The 12,049-nt window shown below is 43.9% G+C and overlaps 1 non-coding gene across 1 annotated transcript; it reads right to left on the bottom strand.

Annotated features, from left to right (window-relative positions):
* Positions 1–1,407: 1,407 nt before the first annotated feature.
* Positions 1,408–1,515, bottom strand: LOC126004720 (U6 spliceosomal RNA). Its single transcript, XR_007493982.1, has one exon. It is a non-coding gene; the product is annotated as a U6 spliceosomal RNA (small nuclear RNA).
* Positions 1,516–12,049: the final 10,534 nt, after the last annotated feature.

Raw genomic sequence — 12,049 nt, 5'->3', positions numbered from 1 at the left:
GCCCAAAAACCAAAAAATTAAAACAAGCAAGCAAGGAAAGAATAAAAACCAAAAACCGATCATATCACTGAACATTACCCACTCTATGACCAATAGTACCACCTGCCATATTTCCACCAATATTGCCACAGACCATAGTCTACAGACCTGACTACCACAAATAGCAATTACCACATTTGAATGCTAGCACTGCTATCTATCAAGTACCATTACCACTGCTGCCTTCTAGCAAACATCACAGCCACTCACTATGACACCTATTACCACAGCCATCTTTTATTTTTATTTTTTATTTTTTGGTTTTTGGACCACACACGGCAGTGCTCAAGGTTACTCCTGGTTCTACACTCAGAAATCACTCCTGGCAGGCTCAGGGGACCATATGGGATGCTGGGATTTGAACCACCATCCTTCTGCATGCAAGGCAAATGCTTTATCTCCATGCTATTTCTCTGGCCCCAACCATAGCCATCTTGACATGCCTATTGATCTCAACTTAGTATCCTGACCATTACTGTTTTTATTGTGTGACTTTTTTAGAGGATAATTTTCTTTGTCCCTGTTCATTACTTTAGCTCCTCTGGGTGCCACAGTATTTTTGTGCTCAGTGTGGTGTACTTCCACCACCCAGTTGATTACCCTTGTTTTGGGGCCATAGGAGTAAGCTGTGCTCAGGGCTTACTCATGGCTCTGTGCTCTAGATTCAATTCTGGTAGGCCTCAGGGGACCATATAGGGACCAGGGATAGGATTTGGTTTGATAAGACCAACACCTTATCCACTGTACTGTCTCTCTTCCCCTGCCCCTTTCTGATTGATCTGTTGAGCTTGGGATTTCAAATGTCAACAGTTGAGTTAATTTTTAATAGCTCTCTTTATTTTGCTTCCTGACTTTTTCATTTATGTAACTGTATTCAGGAAAATTTTTTTTGTTTCTTTTTTTTTTCCGGGCCACACCCAGTGACACTCAGGGGTTACTCCTGTCTATGCGCTCAGAAATTGCTCCTGGCTCAGGGGACCATATGGGATGCCGGGGTTCAAACTGAGGTCTGTCCTGGGTCAGCTGCGTGCAAGGCAAACCCTCTACCACTGTGCTATCACTCCAGACCAGTATTCAGGAAAATTTTGACAACCAAAACTAGAATGACAAATTGGGGCTCTAATGACAAAGGATTTAAGGCTTTCTTTAGCTGGTATAGGGGGAACCCAATCTTTTTTTAATGTATGTTAAACAAGCACTTAAATAGAGGTTTTTGAAGCAGAAGAAATGGGCAGGAGGTCACAATAAGTGGAAGAAATGAATTAGAAAATGTGAATTAAAGAGAATTAGGTCTTAAGCAAAGATGGAAAGAATCTAGTAGATAAAGATGGGAATTGATAACATGGTAGAAATGTAAAAAAAGGACTGAATCCTTCTTAAGTAATATCCTATTTTGCGTGTCATCCTTGAGCAGGGGCCATGCTAATCTTCTCTGTATCATTCCAATTTTAGTATATGTGCTGCTGAAGCGAGCACATAATATCCTATTTTGAATGTTATGCTTTTACTCAGGTTCTCTCATTTTTTGGTAATGCTCTTCCTTGGTCACTTCTATTTTTGGTTTTGTTTCGAGGTGTTGTACTGGTTGCTCCCCACTTTGCTCATGGGACCATATGGTGTCTGGGATTGAATCCAGGCCTCCTGCATGCAAAGTATGTGCTCCAGCTCTTTGAAACATCTCCCTGCCCCCTGAATTTTTTTTTTTTTTTGGCCACACCTAGAGGTGCTCAGAGGCTACTTCTGACTCTGTACTCAGGAATCACTTCTGGCAGTCTGGGAGTACCATAGATTCTGGGGATCAAACCTGGGTCAGAGTGAGCAAAGCAAGTGCCCTACCCATTGCGCTCTGGGATTTTTTTAAATTTACATGAAAAAAAAAAATTAGAGATTGTGGCCGGAGAGACAGTGGTAAGGCATTTGCCCTGTATGCAGCCAACCCAGGATGGATATTGGTTCGAATCCAGGCATCCCATATGGTCCCTTGTGCCTGCCAGGAGTGATTTCTGAGCGCAGATCCAGGAACAACCCCTGGGTGTGACCCAAATACCAAAAAAAAAAAAATCAGAAATCTTTGAAAATACCATTTTTTTTTGTTTTGTTTTTTGGGCCCCACCCGTTTGATGCTCAGGGGTTACTTCTGGCTAACCACTCAGAAATTGCCCCTGGCCTGAGGGGACCATATGGGACACCAGGGGATTGAACCGTGGTCCTGATCCTTGGCTAGCACTTGCAAGGCAGACACCTTACCTTTAGCGCCACCTCGCCGGCCCCAAAAGAGTTCTTTTTTTTTTTGGGTTTTGGGCCACACCCGGTAACACTCAGGGGTTACTCCTGGCTATGCACTCAGAAGTCGCTCCTGGCTTGGAGGACCACATGGGACACCGAGGGATCGAACCGCGGTCTGTCCTAGGCTAGCGCTCGCAAGGCAAACACCTTAACTCTAACGCCACTATGCTGGCCAGAAAATACCATTTTACTAAAACCTTTCTTCATCCTGGGATTCTAGAGAATATTTCAAATTTCTCAAGACTTGTGCATCTTGACTTGTTTCTCATTTGTTTTGGGTAATGCAGTTGGGTTTCGGTTCAGGCATAGATGAAGATGTAGAAATACAGAACTGACAGACACCTGAGGACCACACCTGCTCTATGGACTGAGGTACAATGGCACCATCTATTTTTGTGTGACCTAAATTTGGATTTCTCTATTCATGTCCTCAAGTCTTTTATTCCAACACATTTCAAGTTGTGATAAAGTTTTAGGATGAGGTTCTCCAGAGTTCCAGTTAGACCAGAACAACTGAAGGTGCTTCTCTGGTAAATGTAGGTACTGATTCGTCTCCCTAACCATTTCAGAACATTCAGAGACTTTTGCATTAAATTTGCATTTTTCATTATTTCCTGTGATCTTTCTGAGAAACTTACACAATTCAATTGGTTTTTCCAGAAGAATGATTTCATTTTTTCATGGGACTTTCATTTCTCCAAAGAACGTCAAATTATGACCATAAAATAAAAAAATACAATATTGAGTATTGGAGTAAAATATAAAATAAATATTCTCTACTCCTTCTGTTTTAAATTTGTCTAAATTTTGAGTACCACTATTGAGAAATGGGGCAATATTCCTGTGACAAGAAAGGACAGTTGAGCAGGGAATTCACAAATAGTCTTTAAAAAAAAAATATATATATATATACATATATATACATACATACATACATATATATATATATATATATTATACACACACAAATTTTGGATTTTGGGTGCTATACCCATCACCTGGCTCTGTCCTCAAGAATCACTTCTGGCAGATCTTGTCAGACCATATGGAATGCTGAGGATTGAACTTGCTGACTGAGTAATAGGCAAATGCTCTTTCCACTGTGTTCATGCTTTGGTTCCATAAAGATGTTTTTTACTTACTGAACTTTTATTCCCCTCCACCCTACCTACTGAGCTTTGACACACTAGTGTGTAGTAGGAGGATTTCCTAAGATAAGAAGATTTTTTTCCCTTTCTCTTAATATACAATCCATTGTTTCCTTTTTCAAGGATAAGTATATTAGAATATTCTTTTCATTCACCGTTATAAATATGATTTCACAATTAGAATTTATTAGAATAGCAAAGTTTATAATGAGAAATGCTTAAGGATTCCTGTAAAGGTTTTGGTGGGGAGTCCTGGGATTGAGGATCATTTTTCACCAACCTTCTTCCCCAGTGACTTCAGCTCTAACTGAGCCATATACAACACTGAATATTACTGGACTTGAGAAATGATTTGAACCTTGCTTTCCTTTCCTTCATCAGTCTCAGTTGTTTTGAATTACTATACCCAAGTTCAGGTTCATGCACTTCTAAGCAATTTCTGTGTATTTTGACGATCATGTTCTGGGTTCTTGCTCAGCACATACACATTCTTTCTCCATCACCATGAACCTCTTATTCTTGGATCGTGAGCATTTTGCTTACCCAAGGGAACTCCTCCTCCTTGAATAACCCTTAAAATGTTTAAGGAACAAATGATAAGTACTCAGGCATCAGATAATAATTTGGATTTAATGACACTGAAAATCTGGGATTCAGTGAAATATGTTTATTTCTTCTCACCTCTTCCTTGCCTTTCTGTCCTCTCTTTCATAAGAAACATATCGGTTTCTTTATTATAATTTACCCTTTCGGTGCTTGCTGCTTAAAGATTACATGATTCATGTAATGAGGCGGCTACTAGCATCTTTATCAATTATAAGTAAAGAAGAGTCAGATTAAATATCAGAGCCCATTGGTTGTGTGCATAGCAAGGACCAAAGGCACCAGATGCCTTTTTGCATGACATGCCCCTAGTGTGCTGATTTCAGTGTTTTTGTCATTTTGTTCAAACTTGAATCCAGTGAAAGATGCTTGTGGTGCCAGTGTTCCAGAGGAGAAAACTGCCTGCCAGACAGTAACCACTTAGGCCTCTGTGGCAGAAAAAGCCCCGGATTGTGCTCGCTCTGAAGTCTGTGCATTTCCCATCACACAACACTTTAAGGGTGCAGCATTGAGCCTGGTGGATGCCAGCCCAGTCAAACTGGAGTTTGTTCTCATGCTGCTGGGGAACTGACACTTTTCCTCCTTTACCTGTCATGGGTTGGTTAATGGCTAAACAAGCATGGTTCCTAGGGTGGCAAGGAGGCAAAATTGGAGCCGTGGACCACAATCTCAAGACCCAGAGCAGAAGTAGCACTTTGTTTCTAAACTTTTGGTTGATCCTGGCTTCCCAGGACCATCCTGATTGTCCTTATATTATTCCCCTTGTCAGGACTTCACTCACTTCCCCACAGTTCTTTTCTTCAGTGGGCAAGTCATCACCAGGGAGAGGGTACTGGAGGAGAGACACCAAAGAAGTGGCTATTGAGATTGTGAGCTATTGTGATGCCTTAGATATTCAGGTGCTCCTTTGTGGTCTCTGTTCCCAAAAGCTTGGCTTCAAGTCCATTGAACCTGTAGCCTAGTGATTTAAGCGCTGAGCTGGAGCTGGGCCAGGAGGCACCTATCTCTAGGACTAATTTGTCCTTTAAGTTTCTCTAACGGGTTGCAAGGCCCAGCTCTGTTCTGGGGAAGTGTGTTGGCTTCTCCTAGGAAACTGACTTTGCCTGATAATTCTTTAGAATGTGGCTTTTCAGGAACCAGACAAGTGGCCTGAATCTGTTTGCAAAAGGAATCAATCCCTGTGGACTGGGTCATAGCCCCTAATCCCCTTCTTTTGCCTTCCTCCCACCCCAGCATTTTTGTCCTGATACAGCCCACATTGCTTCAGGAATGGAGTCCTCACGCTGAGTGGTTTTCAAAGCTGTCAGGGGTGGGGGGGGGTGGGGGATATTTGGGCGTTCACATGCTAGGTAGTTCCCACGGTGTGAGGGGCAAGAGAAGGGAGACGGGCTCTGTTCCTGGGAATCCAGGGGAAAAGGTCACTTTTTCTTATCCCACAAAAGAAAATGTGTCCATCAGTGGTTGAACAAAGGCGCATTGCTGGGTACTCAGAGGAGCTCTAATTACTTACCAGCTGTCCCACCCCTCCCAGCTGTGCCACTAGGGCAGGGGGAATCATGGGGATGGTGGGGGGGGGGCAGGTCTTGAAAAGAGGCTTCAGTCTAAAGGAAAAAAATCTTTTGATAAACTCCTCCAACACCAGCCAGAACATGCATTCCAGTGTCATTTTAAAATTTAATTAGGATTTTGTTTTTGGTCACACCTGGCAGTGCTCAGTGGTTACTACTAGCTCTGCAGTCAGGAATTACTCCTGGCAGTGCTTGGGAGACCTTATGGGATGCTGGGGATCTAACCCAAGTATAAGGCAAGTGCTCTATCTGCTGGAAAGACCAGCTCTATTATTGCTGGTCTCCAACATTTTTTTGACTTTTTAAATATAATTTTATTATAAACCATTGGGTTACAGTACTTTAAAATTTGGGGAGTACAACTTTGTACCTTAATTTGTGTATATGTCTCATCACTTCTACCCCCATTTTCCCAGTGCTACTCACAACAAAATGGCCCTTTTTGGTGGTCGGAATGCACTGGTGATGGGGTGTGTGTGTTCTTTTTATAACTAAAACCCAACCACAAACATGTTTATAATCATGGCGATTAAATAAATATATTGAAAAAAGGGGGAGGGTGAGATTTACTTTGAAATAACAGTGAAATAAACGAGTCTTCATTCATTTATTAAAACAAAACAAAACAAAATGGCCCCCTTCCCAATGCCTTTCCTATGTTTAGCATCCTATGTTTCACATAGGCTGAGAGCACCCTACATTTCTTACAGGTTGAGAATATCCCTCTTTCCCACTGGCTGAGAAAACTACACATTTTTCACATACTGAGAAAACTCCTCTTCACAAGCTGAGAACACCCCAAGTATCTCTTAGGCTGAGAGTATCCCATGTTTCTCACAGCTGAGACCACCCCTCTTTTCTCATTTGCTGAGAACAGTTCTCATTTCTCATGAGCAAAGAACACTCCATGTTTCTCACAGGCTGAGTTGTGGACATCACTTTTGTCAGTTCACTTACTGTGGTGACTTGTGAGTAGAACCTTTTGGTGGTTAATTATCTTTCACTTTTGGGCTCCTTTCATTAAGCACATTCACCTTAGCCTCCATCTTTGTAGTTCCTTTATGCAGGACTTCATTTTTTTCTCATCATTGAGCCATATACTTTGGATATGGACCATGGGTGTGCTTCTGTCCATCCTTCCATCATCTCATGGTTCCTGAAATGCTCTTAATGTTCCTGTTGGTCATTATTGTCTCTTAATTTTACTGGTAAAGTGGTGTGTGTGTGTGTGTGTGTGTGTGTGTGTGTGTGTGTGTGTGTGTATGTATGTATGTATGAGAGAGAGAGAGATATGGGGAATCAGCTACACCCATATCTCCTCTTGCTTTTCTTGCTGATGACTATTTTACACTTAAGCATTTTCCTTCTGCGCCATGTTGATACACTCAGGGTCTTAAAATCCTTTCAACCATGGGCTAAGCAAGGGCAGGGGGCCAGGGGCAGAAGAAGGAAATTGAATTTTCAAGTTTTGTTCCATTGGTATTCCATTAAAAGTGGTCCCCACCCTGATAATAACACCCACTGTGGAGACCACCATGCTGGGAATTCATTTCCAGCCAAGCCGCAGGAACAAGCTCCCATGAATGAGTGGGCTCTGCTAGGCCCCCCGAGTTCCACCACTGCTTTGTGCACACCCACTCCTACCTTTGCTCCCAACCCCGACTAATCTGGGTGAGTCTGATAATGCTATACTTTAGTCCACAGAATGTGAGGATGGTATCATATTATCCTCAGCTCATCTCTCTTCCTTCCTCCTGTGTTGGAGGGAGAGCCCTGATCCAGTCCTGGGAGAGGTGAACTTGGCTTCACTGGATAGCTGAAACTTTCTCCTGGATGTTAAGGGACTGAAGTCACAGCCCGCAGCCAGCACAGGGCCAGCATTTTATAGCAACTAGCTGTGCGAATTCATCCCTGGCAGAAAGATATGCAGCAAGGGCAGCACAAGAGAGAGAAACTCTGGAAGGGCTTTGAGAAGATTGCAAGAGGAGTTCAAAGTATTGGCATCAAGTTAGCCTGGTTATCTTCCCAGGTGAATCCACAGCAACATGACCTGGCCTCTCTCTGTGAGATTTCATTCCTACAAAACCAGGCTGTAGACTGTGGCAGGAGCTGGTGTAATCTAGCTCAAGCTCTGTAAATTCAGTCGAGTCCCCATGACTGTGAACTCCCTTGGGATTGGGGAAGCAGAGGATCCCTATCTAGGGACATCTGTGGTGGGTAGGAGGATCAGTGGGGCGTGGGTGTATGTCTGCAGTAGATCTGAGTAGGATCTTGCAATCAGTAGTCACAGACTAAATTAGCTGGTGTCCAAGTGAAAGACAGTGGGCAATAAACTTTGGCCAGCAATTGCTCAGAAGAGAGGACATTGTGCTCATGTTGGGGATTGGGGGAAGAGCTCTTACCCCCCTCCTCCAGTTCTTCAGGCCTGAACCCCCATTATAAAATAATGTTTTATTATTTTGGCATTGGGAAGTTCACCCAACTGTGCTCAGGTCTTACTCCTGCCTTTGGGCTCAGGATTTACTTTAGATGGTGATTGAGGGGCCATATGCAGTGCCAGAGATTGAACTCAGGTCACCTGCTTGCAAGACAAGTGTCTTAGTCCATGCACTATCTGCCCATATCCTCTGATAATTTTTAGAATGTATCTATTGTCTTCTCATCTCTGGTGGTGCCAGGGTCTCCCAATGAATAAATGGAAAACTTTGGGTATAGCAAGATCAGGCCCTTACGTTTGAGGGGAGACAAGTCCTTATTTGCAAGGACACCTTGACATAAAATGTGGTGCCATCCTTCCTTGGGTGACATCAGAATGCTGGTGTGACATGGAAATGTTGACATCATGGTGATTTTCAAATGGCTTTATAAATCTAGGAAAACAGGTGAAGCAGGAGAGGTATAGAGAGTGAGAAACCAAGCAGTGGCTCTTAGATGCCAGTAGCAGCTTCATTTCTCTGGACCCCAGCCTGGCTCCTGCCCTATGTGTGTGATGTGTGTTCAGGGCTGGGACACTCTGGAGTCCTGCTAGAAGAATGAAAAGAAGATAGAGCTGGAGAGACCAGGTGCCAACCACCCTGAGTTTCCTTGGTCTCCCACATTGTGAATCTGACATTCTGAATATGGTGATTGGGAGGCAATGAGGGCAGATAGACTGCAAGGCACAAGACTGCTGGCTCCTTGGCCTCCCAGGACTGGGGCCTTCTGGTGATGGAAAGGTGTCAGGACCAAGGCCTGACCAAGGATCTGAGTTTCCTTCTCTAGATGTAAGAAAAAGGCTTGCTTACGTTGTGATAACATCCTTTGGGTGAGAGAAAGGGGGTAACTCACAACAGATAAACTCTGCCTCTGCTTCAGCACTAGTTCCCCTTTATCTGCAGCATGGGGTGCTGAGTGACGTCCCTGGCAGCTGGAAGGGCTCATTTATTTGACCTAATTATTCCCAGTATAGACCTGACTCATCATCGTGGGCTCCTCTTCAAAGGAAATGCGAGCCAGATTGTCTCCTTGGCAGCACTGGAAAACAAATGCTCTTGGCAGAGCGGCTATTAGATTAAAAAAAGGTGCAGCAGACTGGGGGGGGGGGCAGTGCATGTTCCACAATGTTACTGAAAATAGAGGGCTGGAAGAGGGTAGTGTTGACTGCTGACATCCTCGCTTTCTAAAAATGTTCTTAAGAAAGTTCATTGGCCCTGGGTGCCCCAGATAAAAGTCACCATGTACTGAGAATCTAGAAGAAAAGGGAAACTACAGTGGGGGTATATTTAATGATAAATGGACTATCTCCCTACAGCTACAGTGGGGGTAGGGTGACTTTCCACCAGGGATGGTCTGACATTGTGGTCCCCTTAAGAGGTACTGTTGATAATTGGAAAGTTTTTTGGGGGGCTGGAGTGATACCATAGTGGGTAGTGTATTTACCTTGCATGCAGCTGACTCACGTTTGATCCCCAGCATCTAGGATGTTCAGGGGTTACTACTTGTAACTAGGGATCACTCTTGGTGGTACTCAGAGGCTCATATGGGATGCCAGGGATCTAACCTAGGTTGCCTTATATATGCAAGTCAAATATACTCCTCACTATCACTAGTCAACTGAATTATTTTTAATCTCAAGCTATGTGGAGCTGGAGAGGAGTTGGGATGGTTGTCCTCTGACCAACACCAGCTAGCCACCATTGCTCTGGGAAGCCCTGGCAGGATGACATTAAGTTTCAGAATGTATTTCTGAAAGTTTCAGCTTGATCTTGGACAACTGCAAATTGCCCAATTTAGTCAGAGATGGATTGAAAAGAACTAAGCAACAGTTGACCAGTTCCCCAGTCCCATAGAACAGTGCCAGGAAGGTTACAGCCTGAAGAATTCTAGGAAGATGTGTAATTGGATGTATACCATAGCTCTACTGCCTTGGCCTTTCTTCTTCCAGTTTCCCACATGCTGGACTGCAGAGAGGCCTCGTGGCTTTACTGTTGGCTCATCATTGCTTGATTTGAGCCTATACCTCCTCTCTGAATTGGAGGATCGATGCTCCATACCTTTTTCTATCAGCTGCTCTAAGGCTGAATTTATCTACCCAGATCTGAATATGCAGGTGCGGGGGAAGGAGTGTGGATGGGGGCCCATTTTTCACCCTTCCCTGAATCTGGGGCCAAAGTCTGAGTATTTTTTTTAACACAAACTCCAAAAAAACTTTTCCCCTGCATTCCCCTGCCCTCTGCAATAACATAACAGCTCTGTGGTGGGTCAGTGTTTTCTTAATTGGGGGAGGATTCTTTTTTAATTGGGGGAGGATTCTTATCAAAAAGAAAATATTCCTTCGGCATTCCACCTGGGTAAGATGTGGTTTGCTATTGTCCGGGGCTGAGGGTTTGGTCTGGAAGTTAGGAAGAAAAGCATAAATGAACCAGCCTTTCTTCCCCAACCCTTTCAGGCTACCTTGCCTTTGGGCGAGAGCAATGGATTTAGTGGGAGTAGTAGTGGTGGTGGTAGAATTTAGGCATGGGCTGGAGAGACTGCAAAGGCCCAAAGATATTTTTTTCAGGATGTATAAGGGGCCTGGAGAGTGAGCCTTAGAAACAGACAAGTGGTGGCAAAAAGCAAGAGGGGAAAGTGACCACATTTCATGGCTGTTGGCGTCCATTTCACTGAGCTCCCCTGGCCAGCTATGGCTGTGCGCCAAGATTCAGGGAAACTCCATATGGAGAGAGGACCCAGGACTTTGCGGACCCATTTCAGAGGCTATGCGCATTATGTGGTTCTTATCCTATGCAGGGAAGCCATCACCAGGAAACCGGGGCAGCAAGTGCAGGGAAGAATAGCAGATGCCACTACACAAAGTTGGGGAGCTGGTCTTTGCCTTCTCCCAGAACCTTGGTGAGCTAGCTGGCTCCTGAACAGAGATATCTGGAAAAAGGAAACAATTGAGTTGCCCCATCTCAGGGGAGGGAGTCACCTGACTCTAGGTTGTATTGTGATTTAGTTGTTCAAATATGGACATTTCTTCATATTTCTCTAGTTGATTTTGACTGTAAAATTTCATGAAAAACATGGTAGCACTTCCATTTGTTGGTATGTCAAGTATTTGCCTGGGATTTGATCACTGAGAGGAGCATGAGGAGAATCCTATCAGGGTAGAAGACATAGGAAATGGAAGTGAGACAATGGGAGCAAGAGATGCCAGGACTTGAGTATGCTGCAGTCAAAGAGATATTGGGGAATTGAAGCATCAGCCTTACAGGAAGTTGACATTGTTAAATTCCTGGTCCTTTGAGCATCACTGCATGTAGCACTGGAGACCTCCTGAGTACTTCTGGGTCAGAGAATGCTAAATTGGGGTATAGGAGATGGGAGAGATGTTAGGGTGCTATCCTGGCATGATTCTGACCTGTGCTTGTTTTTGATACAACATGGGCCTCTGAGACTATGGTGTAACCCTATAAACTTCCAGGGATGACTCAAGGATCCCCAGAACTGCAGGGCCCGGCCTACTTCTGGTCCTTGCACTGAACTAATAGGCTTAAAATCACCAGTGGGACCTGCTGATTTCCTGAGCACCACTTAGATGCCCCCTCCAAACTAATGAAGGCTAAAGAGATTTTATAAATTGTCACCCAAACCACTGCAGGTCAAAAATCACTTCCTCGCTAGGCCAATGTGAAACTAAGGTGCTGTAAAAGATGCCTTTCTTCTGAGAGTAAGGTGAGGTGGCAGGATTAGAAGAGGTGCTTTCTCTCCACACCCCAGATTTCAATTTTTAGATACTTTGCATTTTTTATTTCTTGTATTTTTGAAGTTACACCTGGCTGTGCTCAGTGATTACACCTGGTTCTGCGTTCAGTGATTACTCCTAGCAGGGGATCTATTGGCCCATATATGATGTCAGGGATTGAACCTGGGTCAACCACATGC

Source organism: Suncus etruscus, chromosome 3 (assembly GCF_024139225.1).
Source record: "Suncus etruscus isolate mSunEtr1 chromosome 3, mSunEtr1.pri.cur, whole genome shotgun sequence".
Taxonomy (NCBI): Eukaryota; Metazoa; Chordata; class Mammalia; order Eulipotyphla; family Soricidae; genus Suncus; species Suncus etruscus.
Note: the sequence above shows the minus strand (reverse complement) of the source record. Positions and strands in the feature narration are given on the sequence as shown.